Below are 25,618 nucleotides of genomic sequence, written 5' to 3' on the forward strand. Positions count from 1 at the left end.
TCAGTGGGATTCCTTAGGGCAAATCAGATGTCACTCAACTCCTACATCTAAGCAACAGAGCAGAGAGACAGAGCAGAGAAATTTCTTCCATCAGACCAAAAAAAAATAATTCTGATGAAATTGCTCAGTTAAGACCAAATAGTTCTGAAGCTTCTTGAAGATTACATTGTTGACTAGAATGATTATTATATAGAGGTCTGCATAGACATTCTACAGAGATACTGTAAAACATTCTTATATTGACAGCAAGCTTAAGAATCCAATTCCAAATTAAGAAATTTGGATCATCTCTTCTTTTCACTACTTTTCAGCTGCTGCAGCAGAAATACATTTAGAGTGTCTTCCATATTTATTAGATGTAGAAATGCTGTATTGAAAGACAGTCTACCACTTATGTTATGGTCTATAGTAATGCAAAGAAAATTAGCCTTTTCACATCCGGTGACAATAAACTCAAGTGGGAAAATGAAATGATACCATTCAATGCAGTTTCTGGTTGGTTTTTAGTTATTTATGCTTGATAATGTTACCGTAATACTAATTTCAAAAGTCTTCAAGCACTTTTTTGCTTATGCATTAGAAGTGACTGAAATCATAGGTAATATGCATGATAAGATTTTCTTACTTCTTATCCACAGGTCTCCATAGTTAATTACCACACTTTCAGTTTTAATAATAGCTAAAAAGTCCTCTTTCCAAGATTTAGACACCTGAAAACAGCATTAGCAATGCAATGCGGTCTTGGCAAGAGGACCGTTTCAACAAGAGATCAGTCAGTCAGCTATTCCCAGAAGCTCCTTCCTGATCCTTCACTATTGTAGCAAACATATCCTCAGCCTTCTCCAACCCCCCTACCAAACAGATTTTTTTTGCAACAGCCCTGGAAGGTCCCCAAATTCAGGCTGTTTTGGACTGAGGGAAGGAGTAAGCTCCAATCTTGGAGCACTCACAGAGAAGGCTCTGCCAGACACAACCGTGTGGAGGAGAGGGTCGATCTTAGGCACCCTGCTGACCAGTCTCTGGGAATTCGGACATGGAACAAGGATTCCCCCAGAGTAAGCCAATGTTGGCAATTTAAGGCTCTGTGTATTATAAACAGCATCCTCCAATGAACCGGGCCAAATAAAACTGTGTTTCTGAGTCCCCAAGGGGGTAATTAGTAGTAGATTTGTTTGCAATAAAATATACCACTGACAGACTATATTTGACACAAGCTTAATACAGTATGTGTTGGATATATTTATGAGCCAAATCTATACTTGGTAAAAATCAGCACAGAGCCACTGTAAGAAATGAGCCATGTTGATTTACATGAATTAATGGTCTCACCCATAACTTCCCAATTCCGAGTTTAAGTGTGGAAGATTTTGCATGTTTTTCACAGCTTTTCTTTTTTTTTTTTCTTTTTAACGAGAAGCAGGAAAACCACTTGAGGCAAATGACTGCAGCAAAACTCCTTTTTTGATTGCTTCTCAGGAAAGGTTGAGCACATTTTTCATCTCTTTGGTTTTGCTAGATGGACATAATAGGGAACTGCCACAGTAAACACAGTTTTTGCTTATGAGCCATGGCCTTGAATCATCTTGTAGTGGCTAGGACATACAGCAACAGAAAAACTAGCTTTTCTTTGCTGCATTGCTAAGAGTAGATACAAGCTTTGTTAAATATATGAATGCTAAACTAAATGGTTTTGTTTTTAACTTGATTATTGAGAAATTACCTTATTACAAAGGTGTCCTGAAAGACTTTAAAATGTTGCCAGCTCCCTTTCTGTCTTCCAGATTGCCAAGTATTTGCAAAGAATTTAAGCAGAAAAAATAAATAATATTATTTCTACATAGCACTAGCTCACTTATTCTCTTTTACAGCAGACTTTGGGACACACTTTTGATTGAATGCCATTAAGGTAATTTGGAGCAGAAGCTATAGTCTTTGCCAGTGGAACAAATATGGTATTTTATTAGAAATGCTGAGATCTGTTTAGTGTATTTCTAATTGATATTTCCAGATCTTTCCATACACACTGTGTCTATGTTGTTAGAGGTTGCCTGTGGAAAAGAATACTTCACATCCAGAAGGGCTAATGAACTGGACCATTTCAGGTTACCTTATAATCATTTTTGTCAAACTTTCTTGGCAGTATCACTAGTGTATTAAAAATTTGCTAATGGAAAATGGAAAAGTTGACATTTGGGGCAAGATTCTTCCAAGCCAAACACATAATTAATTAAAACCATGCAAGCTAGTCAAGGCCTAGATAGTGAAATCTTGTTTTTAGACAGTAATGGTGATCCATTTTTCTTACTAATTACCTATAGTAAAAATAAACCAATTATACCATGAGTTTTCTTTTTCCTTTTTTTTTTGTTGACAACTTTTGATAGATTTTAGGCAACTCACAAGCTTTCAGTCAGGATATAACTAGACCATGATTCGCTCATTACTGGGAAGTCTAAAATGAATTTAGAGCCAGGGAACATTCTTTATTTCTTTAGAGTCTATGCTTGTTTCTGATGCAAAACATTAGAAACAACAAAAATACATAACCACAGTAACAATTAATCAGAATAGTAAGTTTACCCGTGGAAATTCAGTAGAATTTTGAATTAGCCTGGAGTGCATCATGCAGATGAGCTGCCTAGTTCCTAAACCGCTATAGAGATACTGATTTCTGTCTGAATGTAGTTTTGGCTATTTTTAGAAAGTGTTGATGCTCTGTAGTTAAAGTCAACTCTTCCAGTAGTGATTTCATACAGAAATACTGGGATCAGGAGATATTATCCATCTACTTAAGATATTTCTCCACAATTCATATTGTGAAGTTATCTAGGAAGCACTTTCCTATAATTTATATTATAGCCCATTTGTGAGTGAAACAGAAGTGAAGCACAAATTGTTGCATTGGCTCAATTGGCCTGTACAGCACTTTAAAGTAAATCTGAAATTGCAGCAGAGTAAAGCAAATCAATGCATTTCTTTTGCCATACTGATAAACCCCTTCCTTGGTACTTGTCACTGGAATAAATCTGTAAAGTACCTGCCTGCAAAGCTGGAGTGCTCTCATCTGTAATATAGTAAATAATATTGTAAAAATCAAAATCCGCTGAGACCCACTGAGGTCAGCGTTTCCTATTTGTACAAGACTGGCTTTTCTCTGATGAATTTAGCTATTCCTAGTAACATGAGTTTTAAGTCCTGTAAGCCAACAGGAGTAAAAAGAAAATAAGGTCAGTACAGCTCCTTCAATAGCTCCACTTCTTGAACCTAAGCCTGAAACATTGTTCATTTGTATGAGTATCAGTTCAGTTTGCTTGTGTGCAGGAAGGCTACAGACTCTTATTAGAAGTGTGAGAGGTAGCACAATACCTGCTAAGAAGTTTTTTTTTTTTTTTCAATTGAAAAAAATAGACATGGTTGGGGGGATGATTTACTCAGGCAAATAAAAATGTTACTTCAGAAGGGAAAGCAGGATGCTATGTAAACTACTGCAGTCAAGGGGACTCAGCATTTTTTAAAAACTGCAGGCAGGGTGCTAATTCTGTCAGTCACTTGCTTGTCCTGTGAGAGTGAGTCATGCCTCCCCTGCAGATGCAGTGGTAGCTCATCCCCTAAGTGCCACTGAGTCCCATCTTCAGCTCCCCTGCACTTGGCACACCCTCAAAGCAAGGCACAAGCCCTGCTTCCCTCCTTTCTCTTTGAAATGTACCCTCCCATGCTTTTCTACGCCACTAGGAGCAGCTCAGTGGTGAAAAGAGACGGTGCTATGGGTTGGACTCTGGCCCTCAAGTGCAGTCCAGAACTGCTGACCTACTATTTTCCAGGTAATTGGACAATCATACTTTTTTGTTATTGCCTGCTTTCTGCAGAAGATGGACCTCAGGAAGGATCCAAGAAGAGGCACAGACCTCCCCTGACCTCCCTGGGGGCATCTGTACAGTTATGCAGCAGTAGCCAAGTTACTTAATGCGGGCTCATGCATCACCCTGGATGGTGCTAATTGGAAGGGTAAAGTTTCTTTGTGCCCGTGGCTGAATTTGTTTCTAGATTTAAATGGAGTTAGATGGTCATGTGAACTAGACAAAAGAAATGCTTCAAGTTGCTGAAACTAGTTGTTCTGGGTACCACAGAGTAGGCTAAAATCATGATGAAGAAGAAAGAATTAATGTTTTTTAACAAGCAGAAGCATAAGGGAGGCAGAAAAGCATCCGTATAATAAAAATAGCTCCAGCTTTTTACACAAGAGTCACGCACCCACTTACATTTTGTGAGTAAGAAAGTTACACTATTATGCATAGAATTACGCTGTTAAAATTATGATTCATTCCAGGATACGAACAGATGTTCATATAGCTCAACAAAAGAAATTAAGAGAAAATGTCACTTCTAATTTACTTTACACTTCTAATTTTCTCCCCACCTCCATTTCAAACTCAGATGCAGGGCACCTCTCTCTAAAACTTTTAGTGAATCACTCCATAAAATATGAACAAATGCAGAAAAATACAAAGTAACACATGGAAATCAAGCACACAAGTTGAATTAAGAGATGGGAGACTTTCTCTTGGGAACCAAAAGTTTATGTATTTTAGATAAGTGCCTCCATGCAATGCTGGGTCAGGTAGGACCGGTACAATTTTTTTTGATGTATAAAAAGATAATAGAAATAACTATAGAAATATACTATTCTAGCCTGTAAACACAGCATCGGTTAGATGCTGTTAGTCTAGTCCTGATAACCAGACATGCTGAAGGATGGGGAATGTGGGTTCAAGAATTTAGAAAATGGCTACAAAACAATCAAGAGTCTGAGGAGAAAACCTCTTCTTCTGTGAAGCTTAAGGCATTTAAAGTTGCTCTTTTCAGTTTAATCAAAGAGAATACTGAGAGGCAAACTGGTCACTGTATTAGTTACTGGCAGGTAGAAAGCAAATCTTGCAGCTTTGCAGTCTAGTTTGCAAAACCTTCCAAGACATAGTGGCTGGAAGTTGATTTTAGACAAGTCCACCCTAATAATAAGGTATCATTTCCTGTTGGTAAGGGTAGAAAAACCTTGAAACAGCCACTGCTAGGGACTGAGTGCCTGAGTAGATTATGCTGAGGATGACCTTAAAATTGTCCTGACAATGACTGCAGACTCAAGTTAGATTTGGGACTGGGAAAGAATTTTCCCTCTGGTCAGTATCCTCAGGGAGTTTGTGAGGCACGCCATTCCTCCTGCACCACCTCTTCCCACCTTTGCCAGGTGAGATACGCTGCACTGGAACAAGTAATTCTCACCTGTCAGCTCCTTTCCATTAGAAAGGCCTTTAGCATCAGAGGTTTTTGTTCATCAGTGGTATTAAATTATCTGGGCCTTGGGAACCAAAATGCTTACGTTGCTTCTGGGTTTCTGAACTCAATACAAAGATAACTTATTGGAATGCAATCACCTGTGACATGGAGGAGGTTAAAACAGGTCATCCATTGGTCTCCTCTGGCTTTAAACTGTGTAAAAAAGTATTTTGAAGTGGTTGCATGGTTATTTAGGCACAATTGTTGACAGAAAAGTATCAGGCAGCATGATGTTTTCATGCCATATCATTAAAAATATGTGACGGTATGCAATTAATTGTATACAAGCCAGTGAGTGCCAGCAGTTGGGTAGCTACTTTATTTGCTACCAACCTATATTGCATTCAGAATGGGGCCTTGGAGACAAAAGGCTCTTTGTCACAATGCTGACTTGTATTTGAGACCAGGCTGCTAACAATGAAATAATATCTTAGTGGCTCATGTATGCAAATATGCTAATACTATAGCTTTCATGTAATTTGCAAAATATTGCAAAATAAAATCTTGTTCCACAGTGCAGTGCTCTACCGTGCTTCACTAGACACCTAACCCAGTGTGCACTGAGTCAAGACGGATTTCTATATCCAATATATAAACCTGCTTACATTGCATCCTATGTCATTTTATCTCCCAAAGTAATCTCCCCAAATGCTCCAGAAAGGCACTTGTTCTCCTAAGCAAGCCAAAAGAGAGAGAGAAAAAAATGTAAGGCTATTTTAGAACTACAATAAGCCAAAATTGAGGGATACTTTGAAAAAGTCTGTGACAAGAAAAATGTGTAAATACAATATGTCAAAACCTTCCCTAATATCAATAGAGAAAAGCTGATTTACAGCTGCAGATAACCTTATCCCTTAACTTTAAACCAATCCCCTAATAATTTCCTTGAGCTGAAAAAATCCCCAGTCCTGCCCACGCTGAGGTATACCATGTGTAACTGAAGGAGGCACAGGTTCTTTCTGCGGAAGTGGGTCAAAATCAAACTCTTGTCTCTGGATATGTACCTCCAAAGAACTCCAACAACATATTGTCCCAAACAGCTGCAAGGTGTAGCAGCAGGTCAACAGTATGACTGTATTTCATGTCTCCTTGCCTGTACTGCCCCTGGGCTGAAGCCAGGAGTTTGCTAGAGAAATCAGATTATTTATTTATCTACTGTTAAACAGAACAGGAGTGGGAGGAGTGACATCTTGGGGAACACCCTGGAAAATAGGAATGAGTGTGGAAGGGTCAAAAAAGTGACTTGTTTGATACATATTTAGTGTTTCTCCATTGCTGAAAGTGGCTTGCAGGGCCCCAGATCCCACTGAATAAGATGTCTGGTAGAGAGCTTTGGGTGATTTCTTAGCCTGTTTTCATTTGTAAGTGGCAGTTCTTGCAGTCAGGATTTGGCTTTTGGCCTCAAGAACCGAGTGTGAGTTAAAAAATGAAGATAGAGAACAAACCTTTGAGCTTTTAAAGAATGAATAGCATAATTAAGCTGTAAAATTCATGGTTACGCATTGCTGTGGAGGCCAAAAGCATAAAATAAAATCAAAAAAGGAGTTGCAATTTGACATCATTGACTATTACATCAACATCTGCTTGAGGAAGTCCCTAGTCTGTGGAGTATCAGAAGCTTGGGAGAGAGAAGAGGGGTATCGGTGATATCAAGGGACAGATCCCTCCTTGCACACTCCATTCCTATTTTATTTCTCTTAGCACTGACTATCAGCCTTGGTTCCTGGGCCAGTTGGGCCTTTGGTCTGAGCTAGTAATATTGTCCTCATGTCCTTTAAACAAAATAGCTCTAATGCATTATTTCTTTAACACTGTAGACTGGAAGTTGGCTGCATAAAGAACCTATGAGAAGGCCAGATCTTGACACTTGATCATTGAAATCACTTAGCATATATTTCAGTCTGCTCTGACAGAGTTCAGGGAGATTTCAAACATCATTAATGATTCAAGTACAAAAAAAAAAAAAAAGATTCATAAGAGTTTCACTATTTATAACTCTAAAAATTTCAGACCAGCAGTGACTGGCGTCCTTTTTTTTTCTTTTTTTTCTTTCCTCTCTCACTTGTGCTTGATGTTATTGTTCTACTACAAACAGCCCTACTTGCATGTCTGTGATATTAATACCTGGTCTGACATAATTTCTCTGGTCAGGCAGCTCACTGGAAAGAAACAGGTGCTTCTAAGGGCGTCCTCTTCTAGGTTAGATACCTAGCAAAGACATGCCAGGCTAGGAATGGTTGGCTATAAAGAGAGACTAAAGAAATAGTTTTGACATGAACTATTTTATGCTGCAGACGTCTAATGCAAATGGGTATCTGAACCCTAGAGAAAGTACTGGTGAGATTGCAGCTGAGAGTAGAGAGGCTTGGACAGAGAATATCTCCAAGGATGGAGACTCCACAGCCTCTCTGGGCAACCTGCTCCAGTGTTCTGTCACCCTCACAGGAAAGAAGTTTTTCCTTAGATTCAGACAGAGCTTCCTGTATTTCAGTTTGTGCCTGTTGCCCTTTGTCCTGTCACTGGGCACCACCGCAAAGAGTCTGCCTCCATCTTCTTTACACCCTCCCTTCAGATATTTGTACACATTGATAAGATGCCCCTGGAGCCTTCTCTTCTCCGGTTCTCTCAGCCTTTCTTCATATGAGAGATGCTCCAGGCCCTTAATCATCTTAGAAGCCTTTTGCTGGACTCACTCCAGTAGCTCCATGTCTCTCTGGTACTGGGGAGCCCAGACCTGGACCCAGCACTCCAGGTGAGGCCTCACCAGGGCTGAGCAGAAGGGGAGGATCACCTCCCTCCATCTCCTGGCAAAACCCTTCCTAATGCAGCCCAGGATACCACTGGCCTTCTTGGCCACAAGGGCACATTGCTGACTCATGGTCAACATGTTGTCCACCGGGGCTTCCAGGGCCTGCCCCACAAAGCTGCTTTCCAGCGGGTCAGCCCTCCAGCCTGTCCTGGTGCCTGGGGTTATTCCTCCGTAGCTGAAGGACTCTTCACTTCCCTTTGCTGAACTTCATGAGGTTCCTCTCTGCCCATTTCTCCAGCCTGTCGAGGTCCCTCTGAATGGCAGCACAGCCCTCTGGTGTATCAGCCACTCCTCCCATTCTTGTATCACCAGCAAACTTGCTGAGGGTGCACTCTGTCCCTTCACCCTGGTCATTAATGAAGGTGTTAAACAGTATTGGACCCAGTATCGACCCTGGGTCACACCGCTAGTGACTGGCCTCCACCTGGATTTCATGCCACTGATCACAGCCCTCTGAGCCCGGCAGCTTAGACAGTTTTCAACCCATCTCACTATCTGCTCATGTAGCTTGTATTTTATCAGCTTGCCTATAAGGAGATTATAGGAAACAGTGTCAAAAGCCTTACTGAAGTCAAGTTAGATGACATCCGCTGCTCCCTCCTCATCTCCTCAGTCAGTCATCCCCTCATAGAAGGCTATCAGGTTGGTTAAGAATGATTTCCCCTTGTGAATCCATGCTGACTACTACAGCCTACATGCTGATCACCTTCTTGTCCTTCATGTGGACACATGTGGACCTGGAAATGGTATCCAGCATTAGTTGCTCCATCACCTTTCCAGGGATTGAGGTGAGGCTGACCAGCCTGTAGTTCCCCTGGGTCCTCCTTCTTGCTTTTTTTTGAAGATCAGAGATATTTGGCTGGAGGAGCATGTTCTAATGGCTTCTATTTCTACTAGACAATGAGATGTCATTAACACTGAAACCTTCCATGGACCTTTGTTGAAATTTCAGTTATGAAAGACAAGAATTGATCATTTCTGTTAGAATGGAATGCTTTGATTTCACCTTTCAAAATAATTTTTGGTTTAGGGTTTTATTTTTTCACGTCTATATACATACCATGAAAAGATCAAAACCAGAATGAAATGCCTCAGCTTTGTCAAAACAAAAAATGTCAGTTGACTCAAGATCATTTTTCTCCATTTTGTGGGAGATTCTGAATGTTTTATTTTGTCCCATTTTGGACTGAGATATGCAGTGAAATAATGGACAGCGCTAATAAAACCCAAATTCTCCAAGAATAAACTGCACATCTTCAGCCGGTCTGTGCTTCCTTCATTCCCCCCCCCCCCCCATTTAAAAGCAATACAGACAAGAAAAAACAGGACTCTTGCATGATGAAGAAGCTGTCAAATGCTTAGTTACCTTATGATGGGGAGGAGTGTTTTGAGGAGGATAAATACTCTTTAGGCAAGGTGGTTTAAGTGCAAAAGTGTCCAAAAAAGGAGAGCAGTGTGAAGAATCGGTTGCCCCCTCTTTCAGTGACTGTGACCAAATGTGCTAAAAATTAAACAGAGTGATTAAATGGTTCGGTTACTGCAGGTCTTTTTTTAAAGGTACATGAACTTCAAGCTGAGAAAGACAGTTACACTGTAGTGACTAATTTGATGTAATAGATAAAAGAGATTAAGAAGCTATTGCCTGAGGAGACTATACATGGAAAAAATAAACTGCACTTGCTTTAATTATGTAAACAGAATTGAACTGGATGAATAATTCACCAGAAATTGTATTTTTTTCTGGTGGTATTTGGGTGGGTGTTACAAAGGTGAGCCGTGAAAAATTAATCGTTGGAATTTTCTGGTCCATGTGTCAGCAACTTTATATTAAAATGTACTTTTCCTCTTACCCGATTATCTCAAAAGTGGGTATCTGACTCAGTAATGATAACCAAGGGAATAGACAGGCCTTCTTTTAAACAAATACAAGTTTTTGAAATATTTTTTTGTGCTTGTTTTTCTGGTTGCATGACTATTAAATTAAATTGGCTTATTTTTTGAATTATTTTGTCTAAAACCTGATTTTCTTTCAGCCCCCTGATATGAAAGGCCTACCTTGGAAAGCAGTTTAAAAAAAAATAGTTTTGAATTTTATGCATACTTTTTTGGAAATACTTTCTGGCAATTCAAGGTAATTGATTGTTATTGTTCCTTAGACACTACAACAGCAGTATTGAGGATTTGGGGAACCCTGTGCATGTTGCCTGCATGTGCACAATAATTACTCCGTATGGCAGCAGGTTCAGTCTTGCTGCTGAGACTGTGTGGAGGCGCTTTGCACTTGGGCAGATCAATACATGGTGCAGGTGCCGTAAGTCCAACATATCTGGTGTCCTTTCGAGCAGAAGTTAATGAGTTTTGGGGACCTCGCAAAGTCAGGGTCCAGGATGCATGCTTCAGAAATGGCACTGCAAAATAGGAATGGGATCCCTGTTATCTCAGTGCTTTCTTCTTTCTGAGAAGACCTTTTAAATATTGTGTACCATAAATCACTGAGCAGTTGCCATTGTCAGTCTGAGATGTCGGTAGAATGTTAGTTATAGAAGTGACTAAAACTAAAGAGAATCAGAAGAAAATAAGGCAATTAAAGGCTAAGAAAGGCCAAGTGGAGGCTTTATTTATTAAATGCTCCTTTTTCTAAATGGCTGGCAAAAGAGGCCAATTTCTTTTTTTTCATACAGCCCTGGATTCCAGGCTATTTTACACGTGTGTATGCAGCAGTTGGGGCAGACAGTTTTTCTAGAAAAAATGAAGAAAGGTTTAAAAATGTAACATATAGCAAATGTCAAAAAATGCTTTGGGCCAGGTTCCCACTTGGCGTTGCTGGGGTTTTGCGTCTTTGATGTCAATGGAATGGTTCCCATTTCCACCAGGTGAAAACCCAGCCCACTAGTCCAATGTTTGCACCATATACACCACACTGGAGATAAAGGAATGGTGCGAGAACTTTATCTATTTACCTATGGTAAAAATGCTGTTTTTACAGTTGAGTGCTATAAACTTGCTGGTTGAGTGCATGTGTCAAATAAAAGGCTACATTGTTTGCCCTGTTCAGTTTAGTCTGTGTGATTATCAGAGCTGGTTGAGCTGTTTACCACAAATACTGTGGGCTTTGTACTTACTCTGACCTTTGGTTCAGAATTCATCCTTTGAAGGGCTTATGATTTCTCTAGATTAGACTGAAATAAGTTTTGTTGAATATATATTTCACTGTTAGGACTGCCCAGAAGTTCTTGCTTCAAGTACTGCCTGATAGTCTTAATCCGAGGTGTTCTCTGGTGGCTATGGATGTGTTGGCAGATTTTATTTCCTTAAATGAATGAACACAACTCACATGTTAACATGGCTACTTCTCTAGACATCCCCAAGGCCCACCTACTGCTGCAGTTGTTGAGGTTCAAAGTGGCTGAGGTGCTTTTCTTGGTTGTCACCAGTAGTCCTCTCTTTCGGAAGGGTAAATTCAGTGATATGGCTAAACTGATTCAGGAGACTTTAAGATGATGAATCCAAACTATGGAAACAAAAATATGCCGAGTATTTCTATAATCTACGATCTTGACTTCTGTGCCTCTCACCTCACTCTCCTGCACCTCCCACTATTCAATGAAATACTCCTCTTCTGCCAATTTCAAAATCCACAATGTTTTTGCTTTTGAAACCCCACTGCAACTTCCTCTTCTCCTTCAGCTCTTGCTATTCTCTATGATCAATCCATGCAGATCTCAGCCTCTGACTGATCTCTTTTGTTTCCTCCTATGACTTTTGCTCAATGCCAGTCATTCACATCTTAGTTGCTTTATCCGTGTGTCACCATATACTCAACAGGAACTCCTTTTTGTTGTTCACTTTTCCTTTCAAAACTGGTTCTTAACTGCTGACTTACACAATGGTTAGTGACCACCACAATTCAGATATCTCTGAGCTGATTTCTAATCCACAGTGGGTTGTAAGACAGCTTTGTGAGAGGGGAGCGCGTCACATTGTCTTTTGAAGTGCTTGCTTGCATGCTGTGTCTGCTCCCTAGATAACGAATAATAATTCCTAAACTCTTGCTCTTGCAATTTGCACTAGGCAGAGTCCTAATGACATAATGTAAGATACACTTATTTTACACACTAATCCTCACCAGGATGAAAATCCCTTTGAATTTGTTGCTTCACCTTTGTAAATCAGCAACTAGCTGCCATGGTCATGTGTAGCATGGAAAGGAGGAATTAAACAATAGACATTGTGGAGCCTGCCTTCCAACATTACAGCAACGGTTTCCATTCTTTGAAATTCCCATAGATACACATGAGACTCTCCACTACTGCTTGCCAGTGCCTGGCTGTAGATTTAAGACCTCTCTGTCATCTGCTGGTGGCGGGTGGTATTTTACACTGCCTTATTCCAATCTCTTTCTGATATCTTTCACACAACTGGAAAGGCATCTTTCATCCCATAGGCTTTCCAGTGATAATTTATTTCTTGCTCTGGTGATATCTATGTGTTTGATCCTTTTTAGTGATAATATAAACAAAACCTTTGTTTTAAAGTATCTTCAATGTTTGGTTGCTGTTTCTGGAGCCAGGTGGATGACGAGGGCAAAGAAAGAAACCATTCCTCCCGAGCCAGGGAAACCTCCAGGGAGGCTCAGAACTGCCTAAGACCCTGTTAGTTAAAGAGAATTGGGAGCAAATAAAATAACTTCTGTGATGGTGAAGCAGTTTCAGTGTGTATGTGGGGAGGTCTCAAATAGTTTCATTTGTTCTAGCCATGACTACTGTTTTCAGATCTTCAGACTTACCAAATCATCCTGCTCTGATAAGATTCGTATATTCACAAAATCTTCAGTTCCTTGCTGCTGAATTTGAAAGGCTGGAAGAAGTTGGAGCAGCCATTCCCTATAGAATCTTTTTGCATCCCAGTGTTATAAAATGGAAGGAGGTGCTTCACTTCCTCCTTAGCAGGTAATACTGTAAGGATTTACTCATAGCATACGAACTGCTTTTCTTGGCTTTCCCTACAGAGGGCAGATTAATGAAAAGTGGAGGGAGGGGGAAGTGGTGAAGGTGTGGATATGAGCAGACCCATTTCTACACACTGTGCAGCATGGCAGCTTGTTAGTTCAAGTGTCAGATGCTGTCTCTGGACTGCTTCTCCTCAGCAAAACAAGGACATCTTAGATATTTGCAGACCATGATTCGAACTCATGTGGCAAATCTGGTTTAGAGGACTTTTACAGACTCACTTGCAGGATGAGTCCTGTGTCAGATGAATGCAATAACAACACAGAATAATTTACGTTGGGAAGGACCTCCAGAGGTCACCTGGTCCAAAACCCCTGCTCAAAGGATAGCCAAGTTTGAAGTTAGATTATACTTTGAAGTTAGATGAAGTTGTTCCATGCCTTATCAAGCTGTGTTTTGAATGTCTCCAAGGATGGGAATTCCACAACCTTTCTGGGAAATCTGTTCCAGTGTTCAATCACCTTCACTGTGCAGAATTTTTTCCTTGCATCTAACTGGATTTTTTCTTGCTATAGCTTGAGTCTGTTGCCTCTTGTCTTTTTGCTGTGCACCTCTGCGTGCTCTATACTCTCCCATCGGGTAGCTGAAGACAATCCCCCAAGGCTTCTCTTCTCCAGACTGAACAAACCCAGGTCTCAGCCTCTTCACATACACCCTGTCCTCCAGCCCCTGACCAGCTTGGTACCTCACTGCTGGACTTGTTCCAGTATGCCAATGTTTTTCTTGTACTGGGGACCCCCAATAGTACCTAGTACCTAGTACTCCAGAGGTAGCCTCACAAACAACAAACAGAGGGGAAGAAACACTTCCCTAGACCTGTTGACTATGCTCTTATTAATATAGCCCAGTGTGCAGCTGGCTTTCACGGCTGCCAGGGCACACTGCTGGCTCACGTTCCACTTGCTGTTCACCAGGACCCCCTGGTCCTTTTCTGCAGAACTGCTCCCCAGGCAGTCAGTCCCCAGTCTGTACTGATGGGTTGTTTTGTTTCTGGTAGAGGGCTTTTGTTCTTGTTGAACTTCATGAGGTTGCTGTCAGTTGATTTATTCAGCTGTTGAGATCCCTCTGAATAGCAGTCCTGCCCTCCAGTGTAGCAATGGTTCCCCCATCTTGCTGTTGACTGCAAAATTACTGAGAGTGCATTTTGCTTCATTGCCCAGCTTACTAATGAAGATGTTAAACAGCATTGACCCCTGGGGAGTGCTGGTTGCGACCATTCTCACCATGCCCATGCTCATCCGTGTGGTGTCCAGATCTAATGTACACTACCACAGGTTTTGGTATAGATGCCATTATCTAGCAAACTGTATTTAAAAATCAATGAAGAGATTTAATTTATGCCTTTTAAAAATAATCTGTGGTTGTTTATGTCAGATTGGAAGGAACTTTTAATTTTTAATTATTCAATAGGGCATGCCTGTCCATCTTAAGCTACACTGAGCTTGGAGGTCAAGCAAAAGGCTTGGTCAGAATTTGTTTTTACCAGTGAGAATGTGAAGTTCTTAGAGTAATCAAATCCAGTATAAGGGAATCGTTTTAAAATATCATCTTTCTCATCTAGAGCACATATTTACGTTGTGGTCTTCTGACCACTTGGGCAGATTAAGAATTTTTTCCAGGTTGCAGGGCTGTTCATTCCAGTAAGCTATTTTTCCACTTAACAATATGAAAATGGAATGTTTTTCTTTTATATAAATCTTCCTAGCACACTGGCAAGCTATTTTTTTTTCTTCACATATAAATTCCTTCTGCAGTCACCCCAAAATTGTATACATGGTTCTACATGCAGATTCTGTATATAGTTTTGAATCCATAATGGCCGCATTGCACTTACACATTGCACTTTTCTCCTTTCAGCACAAGACTTGTTTCCACATCCTGCAGAAGTACCTAAAGAGTATTATGGGACAAAACTGTTTTTCCTTGCTGACAGAATCTGTTGACACACAAGACCTCCTCTTTGAGTGAGTTACTTATTTTCCCCCCTTTTAAATAAGAAACAGATATTCTGGGAAGTTTTCATGGCACATTTTGTGTTTGTTTTCAACAAATGGAAAATGATTATAAATGATACTGTTTCCTAATGAGCTACAGTGGGTATAGTCAAATGGCAAGACTAAACAAATCCATTCCTATACTCTCTGGTTGCCAGCAACCTAACACACTCACCAATTGATCCCTTTTGGTGGTAAGAGAAACCATGCCTTAGTCCTTTCTCTCATCAGCCCCTAGACTAGCAGAATAGCTTATTTCAAACACATTATCTTTGCTCTCAGAACTTTTTCTCCACTTTCCTGGAGATGGCAATGACATGGAGGAGGGCAAAGGAAAAGGAGTAATGAATGGTTCATTTTATTTTGCTGTTTCTTTTTTTGCAGAACTATTAAAATAAATCCTTCTTCCATCACCTCTTACAGGCAGACAGCTTCTCCTTCACACAGCACTGGACAGAGTGCCTTAACAGTGGACAGACCGTAACATTTGTTAATGATGTCAACAGTATTGGCTTTTGCTGGATAGGAGCCGAATGTTGCCCATAGCAAAGAGTTTTTGTGCTGGAGCTTGTGAGCTGATTTTTCCAGCATTTCAGCTTTCAGACAAGAACTTTGTCCAGTTCTTTTCTTAATGTTGTGATCTTATGCTTTGAGACTGAAGACAAGGTCAAGAAGAAATATTCTTGAATATTCTTAGGTTGATTAATTCTTATTCTTAGGGACGTGCAATTTTATTTTCACATTTCCGAACATACTGAAGTCTGTCACATTACCTTAACTATGCTGCCGCCAGCCCTAGGACACATGAGCTATTCTATTGCTTTTCTTCTGACTTTATACCTCCAATTTTCATATCTTTATATTTGCGTGGGAGGTTGATGCAATGTCTGATGCACTTCTAAATGAGAAGTCATAAATGTGTCTGACAAATCACCTCTCATCATCTACCTAACCAGAATACATATTGATGAATTAAGCTAGGAGCTTTCCATCACTGAAGAACGATGTCAAGCCTCTCTTGACAAAGTGAGAAAAAAAGCACAAAAACATTTCTCTGAAAACCTTTGAAAAAATTCTCAGTTTGTTTCCAAGCATACTGTTCCCATCTAAACCTCTCAAGAAGATTTCAAGCTAGTTCAAGATGTATACTTCAGATGAATAACACCCAAATCCCACTGGGTGGGGAAGAAATAAATGAGGATGAAAACCTTCTAAAGGTGCCTATTTTTGCAAATGCCTCTATGGAACAAAAAACTGTAGTTTTCCAGTTCTCTGTCTGTCAAAAGCGTATATAGTACAATTCTCTTTAGCTGTAAAACATAGGAAGACTCTCATTTGTGAAGGCATATCCTAAGGCAGAATTGGATTTGCTTGGTGTCTGACCTTTATCTGACATTTATATAGTTGATACCAGCAGGGTGAAAGCAGACTGGATTCTCAAGACACAGATATTTTTCATGACCTATGTATAGCCTGGTATATTTTTTAACCTTCTTTCAGGTCATTAGCTGTTATTTTCTCCTATGTTATCTTTTATGGAATTACTGCTGATAAAAGAGATCCTTTTAGGACTGATACTGCGTTATTATCACTGGTGAGTGTTTTGACCTCTAGTAGCAGGACTGTAGTAAAACCACAGCTGTCCCTTGCTGTTACTCTTCATTAAGTCCAACATCCATGTATAGCTGTGAGACTAGCTTTTGTGCAGTTTGCACATATATTTTAAGTCTTTAGGATCATTGATTAATGCAAATTGCCTGTGCTCCATTAAAACATTGAAATTTGTATCACCTAAGGGTCTGCTTCAGTAAATACGATGTGCAGTAAGTAAGTGAACTATTTTAATATTTCAGCTTAGCTTATTGTACGTCAAGGAATAGACACACTCAGATGGTCTAAACTTTGCTGAAGATGGAGCTAGAGTAAAAGCAATTCTGATTATATTGCATCTCATGCAAATGATCTTGGAGGCTAGACATTCCTCAGCTTGTCCCATGCTTGGATAAGAAGAGACCAGCTGGAAGTCACAGATAAAATAGGCACAAGCCAAGAAAGTCATGGCTGGACACTAGACCACAGAAAGTGAATGAGTTAGAAGACTACGTTCACCCCATCATCACTGATGGGTGAGTCAGAGAGCTAAAGTTACCAATATTGTTTTCATTCTCATATGAGAAATGGAGAATACTGTAAATTAAAAACACTAAGTATTAGAAAGTGAAGCTTAAGATACACAGGAACTTTTAACCGGGGTTAAGCCATCCCACCCTATTGCTGGTTATGTCTCTGAAAAAATTTACAAACTTAACAAAACTTGGCAGTACTAATGTATTGGCAGCCAACATAGCTATGGGGTGAGGAGATAAGTGTTGTACTGCTGCTGCTCTGCCTACCAGGCAAGTCCTGTGGTGTGACTGGCAAGCGAGCATTTCTTCTTCCACCCATCTCATCACAGAAGTGGAGACTTTTCCTGACACCCATTTTAGCAGTGAATGTAAAAAGTTTGCTGCTCAAAGAGACCTCCTGCAGCCATTCAAAGAATAGTATGTTGGGGGATGTACTGCTAAGCAGTAAGGGAAGTAGCATTTTTTCTGAGAGTATCACTTGTGCTGGAGATTCAGTAGCACAAGGAAGGGTCCCGCTGCGAGGACAATCGGGATGGGTGGAGCACTGAGGGAATGTGGCAAGGATGAAGGAAAAGGGAAAGTGAGCACACGGAAAAGCTCACTTAGGAAAAGAAGAGCACATAAAACACTGATCATTCTTACTGGGTGAAATTTTCTGTTTTCTCTTTGCAAGGAAACAGCACTACAAATGTAATATCTAGATCATTTATCTCTAAGATAGTTCCAAAGGAACATAAGAAAATTCAAAACTTGTCAAGCAGAAATTTAATATTTGGCCTGATAATAAGGCTTAAATATGCTAGTTTACATGGTGAAATAGATTATGTGCAATTTTTAAGATGACCAGTTGAATCTCATAAAACCAGGAGAATGAAGTGGAGAACTAGGCTCTGTGTGTAAGCTGAAGTCCAGATGAAAAGCTACCATGAACATTGTCCGCGATTCTTCACACCGTCCAATATCTACTGGCTATGGATGTAGCTCCAGTGTTACGTTGCTGAATTTCTCTTCACTGAAGAGCTGTTTTCATTCTTTGCTTCTCGCCTCCTTTTTTGGCAGTGAAGTACATTCTCTTTCCCCGTAACACAAGTATATACAAACACACAAATTTAACCATATTGCCATGATCTAGTATCACCCACAATCTGGCAGACACTGCTGACTGAAAACACGGTTCTACTTTAAAGCAAGTCATACAAATACACTGTTTCTATATTTAAAAACAGTTTCCATGACATGACAGCACTGTCTCTGTGCACTGGGGACTGACACCAGAGCTTCGTGTGCTGATTTGCTGCTCAGCTCTCAGTAGAAGCAGTAATTCAGAATATGCGTTACATGCCATGATCCCTGTTTAAAAATATTCTGAATCTTCAAATAATTTTAAAATTACATTAACTCTTACTTTAACGCCATTACCAATTACGTTGCCTGATTCAGAACTTGTGTCCCTTGATTTTAAACAGCTGTGACCCCATTTACTTTAGTACAATAGTACCTTGCTTACAAAGAGGAAGAAGGAGCAGGAGATCCCCCTACACATTACATTTATCCTTCAATTCCCATACTTTTGCTGTAGAGATAAAAGCACAATATGCACACTGAATCTTCTGCTTGATATATTGGGTTTGTTGTATTTTGGTGTATTCTACTGTAACTCCAGTGAAGTAGATTGTGTTATAATGCCTAAAACTAATATAATGCAGCATGAGGTACAGACCTCTATCAGATACAGACCTGCAAACTGGCTTTGCTGTAAGATGAGTTACAGAGATGTCAGTAGGAGCGAGGAACAGTTATATTTGAATTACCTGAATTTCCTTTTTCTTTTCTTTTTCTTTTTTTTAATTTGACATTGAAGGAATTTAAAACACTGCTTTATAAACCATTTTAAAGGTATGTGCTGCATGCTCACTGTTTTCCTGCATTTTAGCAAAGGATTAAAAACAGGAACAACCCTGGCCCATCAGTGCCTAATTTTTTTCAAAGGCAAAAACTTTTAAAAGAAAATTGCATCTCAGGATTTGAATCATCTAATTCTAAAGGTTTATTTCAGCTAGCTGTTGCAAAGAAAAAATTCCCAGTGTTCCTGCCAGTGTCTGAGACATGTCACTTCTTTCTTTGCTCTATTTGTAGACAAGCAGGAGCGATGGAAAATGAAAGGTTATGTCAGGGTTGTCAGAAGAGCTGTGTGGTTGTGTAGTTCAAGATCTGAAGCATGACTTAATCTTATATAAGTAGTAAAAAAATCAAGTCACAAAAAGACATCAATGTCTTTCTTGAAATGGACACCAGGATATGTCTCTGGTTGCTTTGGTAGAAGGTATTTATTGCTGTGCTTGGGGGGCATGTCTGAACTGAGACTATTTTATTGTTAAAGAACCAAAATATGTGAAAAAGAGAGTGCACTTAACAGTCTTTTCAGTCCTATTTTTGCAGATTTCTCTGGGTGGAACTTCTTGGAAAGAAACTCTCTAAGATCCACCCTTGGATAGGACCAAAACAGCTTATTCCAAATTTGAAGAAGAATCATAAGAGTATTTTCAATAATGAAAAAAGTTTATAGGTGAGCAAGTATTTTCATTTCATTTTCATTTTCATGTTTGCTTTGAATTACACTTTATTACACAAACCTGTAAATAAGCAAGCATAAAATCATTAAGTAGTTGTCCTGGAACCAAAAATTACATTCAGGTTTCCATAGAAAGCCATTCAAGTGGTGTTTTTAAATATGCAAATCGATGAAGATCAAAAATCTTACACCTACAATAGATCCTCTCCCCCTCCCCCCCGCACTTATAAAAATTTAGTATCACTTACAGCAATACAGAGACTAGAAGTTTTTAGAAGAAAAATGGTTAGATAACACTCTCGTATAAGTAGCTCATTAAATCCTGTCCAAGAACTCCATCTAACCTCCCAATGATGTTTTGCAATGACATCCCACCAACCGCCTGCCAAAAGCCTTGAGACATTACAATCTGTACTAGGAAGTTGCTTCCTCTTGAAAATGTGCTGTAGCTTCTTTTGTTCTCTGCTCTCCTTACTGGGCTGATTCCTGCTGGCTCCCAGAGATGCATAGGACGGGCAGCAGCAAGTGCTATAAAGTCAGGAATGCGAGCCAAGAGGCAGACAAAGGTGCTTGTTCAAAGTCGTTCATCCAGTGGCTTCACTGAAAACGGGAAATGAATATCTCACTGAAGGAAAATGTTTGCTTTTTAGGTTATCTGCTCTTATACTCAGTAGCCAAACACCTTTCATGCCATAAGGTATGTGAACGTTGCTGGGAACACAGAGAAACTGAGATGACACTGCACAATCTCCATGAAAGTCACTTCCTTCTGTATTGCTATCAGTTATTAAAAGAAAAAGCACTGTGTTCTCTGCTCTGCCAAAATATTGGGAAGCCATAAGGACTAGCTACTTTACATTTTGTTCCTTGATAACTTGATAACAGGAGGAAGAAATACTTTCTACCATCTTGTCATTGATGACAAGCAACATCTGTCTTATGGAGAAGGCTGTACAGCTATGACCCATATCAAAGTTAGCGTATTACAAATCCCATGAATGTGCAACGGTCAAGGTTTGTTCATAAACTCCAGATTTGTCAATATGTTGGCATGTTGGTTTTTCATCAATACTAGCAGCTCTGAATTCCCTTCTATTTTTCTCTAACTTTCCACTTGCTTCTGGATGAAAATCAAGATATTAGTCTTACCTACTGTCCCAGACCATCACTGTTTAATTTTTTAGGACTGTCTGTGCTATTTCCTGAAAGTACCAAAACACATTCACACACTCTACACAGAAGATGACACCTCAAACCATGGTTAGAGTAACAAAATGTATTTCCAAACTCCATAGAATTTTATAATCTCTTCCAAGTTTTACACCAGTTAGTTCCATGATAAGAAGGCAAAGGCTCATTACCTATCTGATGTGCTACAATTTTTTAGCATAATGAGAAACTGAAAAGCAGGAGACGCTATTTGATCAAAGGAGTGGTGCACCAGCAGAGTTAATATAATAGTGCATACATTTGTAAGATTGCTGTAAATTCTGTTCTTCTTCCCATCTTATGGCTGGTCATAATCTGTGTTTATGCTGTCAAAATTTTATTTAGATGACAAGCTATGAGGGCAGTAAGTAAAGAGCAAATCCTTCACAGAAAGAAATCCATTGATGCTGGTGGAGTCATGGAAGGCAGGAGTCTGACTGCAGGCACGTCTGAAATGTGACTGAGTAATCTTGCACTGGTATTGTAGGGAAGGTCAGTGGGTGTCCCTATAGCTACAAAAATGCTCAAAACCACAACAGTACTTCAGTTGGAAGCTGTTCTGTGTCTTTAAATGAATATGTTTGAACTTTTATGTGTGAATATTATTGCATGTAAATGAGTGTATATTTACATTTACCTATCTGTCCATCAATGGATAAAACTTTTAAAACATAATAATACAGGTCTAGGGGGAGGAGGAAGGGGGAAAAAAAGGGAAATCTGGATAGATTAATCTAGTGACAGAGCTTAAGGACTGATAATAAATTCTTGTCACATTAAAAAAGCTTTGGGGAAGATTTGTGACATTTACTTTATTAGACTGGAATAAAAATAACAGTAAAAGCTAAGGAAAGGTTATCACTGACAGACTTTTTATAGCGTCAGAAAGTTAATGCTGTATTTTTCCCACAAAGAAATCCATTTTTGGGGGGAAAAAAGAAGGTCACACAGATCTGTGCCATCAGGCTCAGCCAGGCATGCTTTTTCAGCCCAGGATGGAGGAAACTCTGGAGGAGGTGAAGCTGGTGTCTGGGAATGCAAAAGCGGCACCTGTGTTACCTGTGCATTGAAATGCACTGTCTGTCATAGGAATGTGATATATTGTACAGGTCCATTGCGAGGAAGTGCTGGGAAGAGCTGGGACCGTAATTCTAGCATTTACTTGCCATGAAATGGTAAAGCAAGACCCCGGATCACACCTCAGATAAGACTGGCTGTGGGGGTGGCTGATGCTGAGAGAAAGCTAGATAGGAGGAAGGTTTTAAAGAGAGATCTGAATGTGTAAAGAGACTGTCAATGTGACATGAGATTAAGGAGTTTATTTCAAGGATTTCATAGCAGATGGTCTAGCAGAGGGCACAAAGCCAAGTTTAGGAGAAAGGATTGGTAACTTAAAAGTACCTGGGCCGATGGCATTATGGAAAACAAAGAAAAGCAACAGATGTGGCAACAGCTAAGCCCCTACACAAGTTGAGGCCTTTGTATTTGGAGCCCAGAAAGAAGGAAAAAAAAATTGTTACAGACAATAGGGAATTTGAAAGTAGGAATTTATCTTATACAAATAGGCTTTACCGCTTATCTTGTCGGCCTTACCCTTTCTATTAGGTAAGACTATCTTGGCGGCACTTACTTGATTAGATTGGAATATGAACAGCTGTAAAAACTAAGTGATGATTGTTCTTGAGTGACTTTTCTTCCCTGATTGAAGGGCTGGTATTCCCTAATCCAATCTGCCCTGATCTTATGTTTTCACCTTCACCTCTGTGTGCAAATAAGTACATTTGGGCAGTATGAAATCTTGCTCCAGCAATGAGCAATGCAGAAAGCACATATCCTGTTCAACATCTGAAAATCAACAAATTTATTAAAAAGCCAAGCTCAGGGAAACAGCCTGAATTTGAAAAGATAAGGGGAAAAAAAAGAGAATTCACATTGCATATTTGCCTGCAAATTCCAGCAGCCTTAAGACATCTTATGCCAGAAGGCCAGACAATCAGTGAGGAGACGTATATTCAAAAGAGGCAGGAACTCAAGGATGAGGTTTTCAGCCTTATTTACTTACAAGTGTCAGTCCTGTGGAAAGTCACAGGAACTTAAAGTCCCAAGTAATGTGCACAAACCAGGAAAAAACATCTCACCTTGACATTTTGCAACAAAGATTTTGTGGATTTCACCAGAAAGCAGCCACTTACTCCTGGCAGTATGGCTTCAATGTCTCTGGACTTCTTTCTTTCATAATCCTTTTGCTTCCTTTTGATTTACTTCCCAGATCAATACCTTTAACTACTGGCACTGTGAATTCATTGCCTGAAATATTTTTTAGCTCTCTAATGAAATGCTAAGTTCTATTAAAGGAATTGCCATTGCTGAAAATCTTCTTAAGAAAACGTGATAAGAACAAGATTTAAAAAAAGTTACTTTCAGTGAAGAAATAAATGAAGCTGAAAAATTAGCTTATTGATAACACAACCCTTGGCATTATCATTGCTAGACCTCTTTTATAGGGCACTGTCTTTTAGCTTGAGATAAGAATTGCTTTCAAAAGAAAAAACATTTGGTTTGTATAAAAAAAGTGGAGAGGATAAACTATCTTTCTGACCCTCCCTCTTGATAAGAGGAAAAAACAATTCTTTGGTTTGTACTTCTGTGGGTTTTTTTTTCCTTATATGGAATTTTCACTCTAAGTCTGACCTGTTAGTGTCTTCGGGTGGCAACAAGAAGACCTGTTTAAGAGGTATTTTCCTACTAATATTCCTCTAGCAGTTCCCTTCCTAATGTTCAGCAGTCATGAAAGATCAGTGGAATTTAATGTTCTGCAGAGGGTTATGGAAAAGGTCTAGTCACCATGCATAGTGGCACTCTCGATATTTGAGGGAACAGATGGGTTGATTACTAGCACGGTTATGCTCACTGCTGGCTTAAGCACATGGTGCTGTGAGATTATATAGCTACATCCGCAAGTTCTGGGGTACGCTGTGCCCAACAGTGAGTAACCATGGGGACTGGTGTTCTTTGCATCCCTCCATCTCAGGCAAAGGCAGATGTATGGGAGAGGCTCTGCACTCACACAGCTTAGCTGCAGCACGATAACCAATGACCATGACCAATATGTTGAATCAAAATTGGTCAAGAGCCATTTAGTTCAAAATATCAGATAGTCATAGCATATTATTTGTTCTGTAGATTAAAGACGATTTTCAGAGCACATTCAGCGAATAATTTCCACTAGTAAATATTTAAATACACATAAGCTCTTCAGAGGCAATTTATGAACACTAACAGGGCTCTCTGAATAAAAGATGCTTCTGCATATTTTTTGCTGATCTCTGTTGTTCTAGTGAGAAGAACGTTGGATGGTCTGAGCATGACAGACCCATCCATACTCACAGGAGGAAACTCCACTAAAAGTGAGCCTGCTATGTACAGACGTCTGTGTTCTGGCCTGGACATAGCAGATAGCCCTTTATGTAGTTCTGATTCAACCTTGACATATGAAGAACTTTGGCTTACCCCTTTGCAACCACTAATTTAAGAACAAGGTCAAAAAGAGCAAATATAAGTAGTCTTGGATCAAAATGTTTCTTCATAAGTCCACTGACAGCATAAACATATTTTGTTACGTATGTGCATTAGCCATGACTATATAATGAAAATATTTCTCTGATTTTTTTCTTCTATTTGTTGCCATTGATCCAATCAAATATACAAAGAAATTCTACCCCAAGCAGAAAAGCACCACCTCATTAACTTCCTGAACAACTCTTTGGCACCTGATTAATGTAAGCAGTTAAAAGTGAATAAATGCTTAACTAGCAGTTATGACCCCAAACTACCCCCACCTTTATAAGTAATATGAACAATATGGTAATTATATTTTTTGTCTGATGAGACAGAAACAAGGTCTGTTTTGGTTTTGACATGAATGTCCCTGATGTTTTGTTCCTAAATCTAAGGAACCACTATCAAAATACTCAAAAACTAGTTGCTCTTTGGCTCAAATTCAGATGAGCAGATCTTTTTTTTTTTTTTTTTGCACATGAAACTATTCAGCAAAATATTAACATTAATATTAACATTTAAAAAAAATCACAAATTAGCACTGGTGGGAATTTATCATGTTTAACTTAGTCAAGTAAAAAATGAAATGCTGATTAGCTGCAACAAACTTTTGAAATAGTCTCCCAGAAAAGATTAATAAAAATCTGTCATGACAATCATGAGAAAATTCAGATGAGGAACTATGTGGGAAACAGCAGGAAAATTAGTATGAATTGCTTCTTCATCATGCCAGTGTAGTCAGCTTTCATCACATTAGTGATCTGAAAAGGAAGGTAGTAAGGGAGAGATGATGATGAGACACTGCCATGAAACTACTCAAGAAAATTGCTAGTGAAAAAGCAAGAAAAACTAACCACAGCAGCTCAGTAAACAGGAGATCAGCAAACTACTGTCGGTCCTGATAAAAGCAAAAAACTGCAGAGGAAGAAAGACTTAATCCTGTCTCTTCTCAAGAAGCCTTCCACATATTGTGTTGCTGTGGCTGACAAGCTTTTCTGGAAAGAAAAAGG

Source organism: Dromaius novaehollandiae, chromosome 3, assembly GCF_036370855.1.
Source record: "Dromaius novaehollandiae isolate bDroNov1 chromosome 3, bDroNov1.hap1, whole genome shotgun sequence".
Classification (NCBI taxonomy): Eukaryota; Metazoa; Chordata; class Aves; order Casuariiformes; family Dromaiidae; genus Dromaius; species Dromaius novaehollandiae.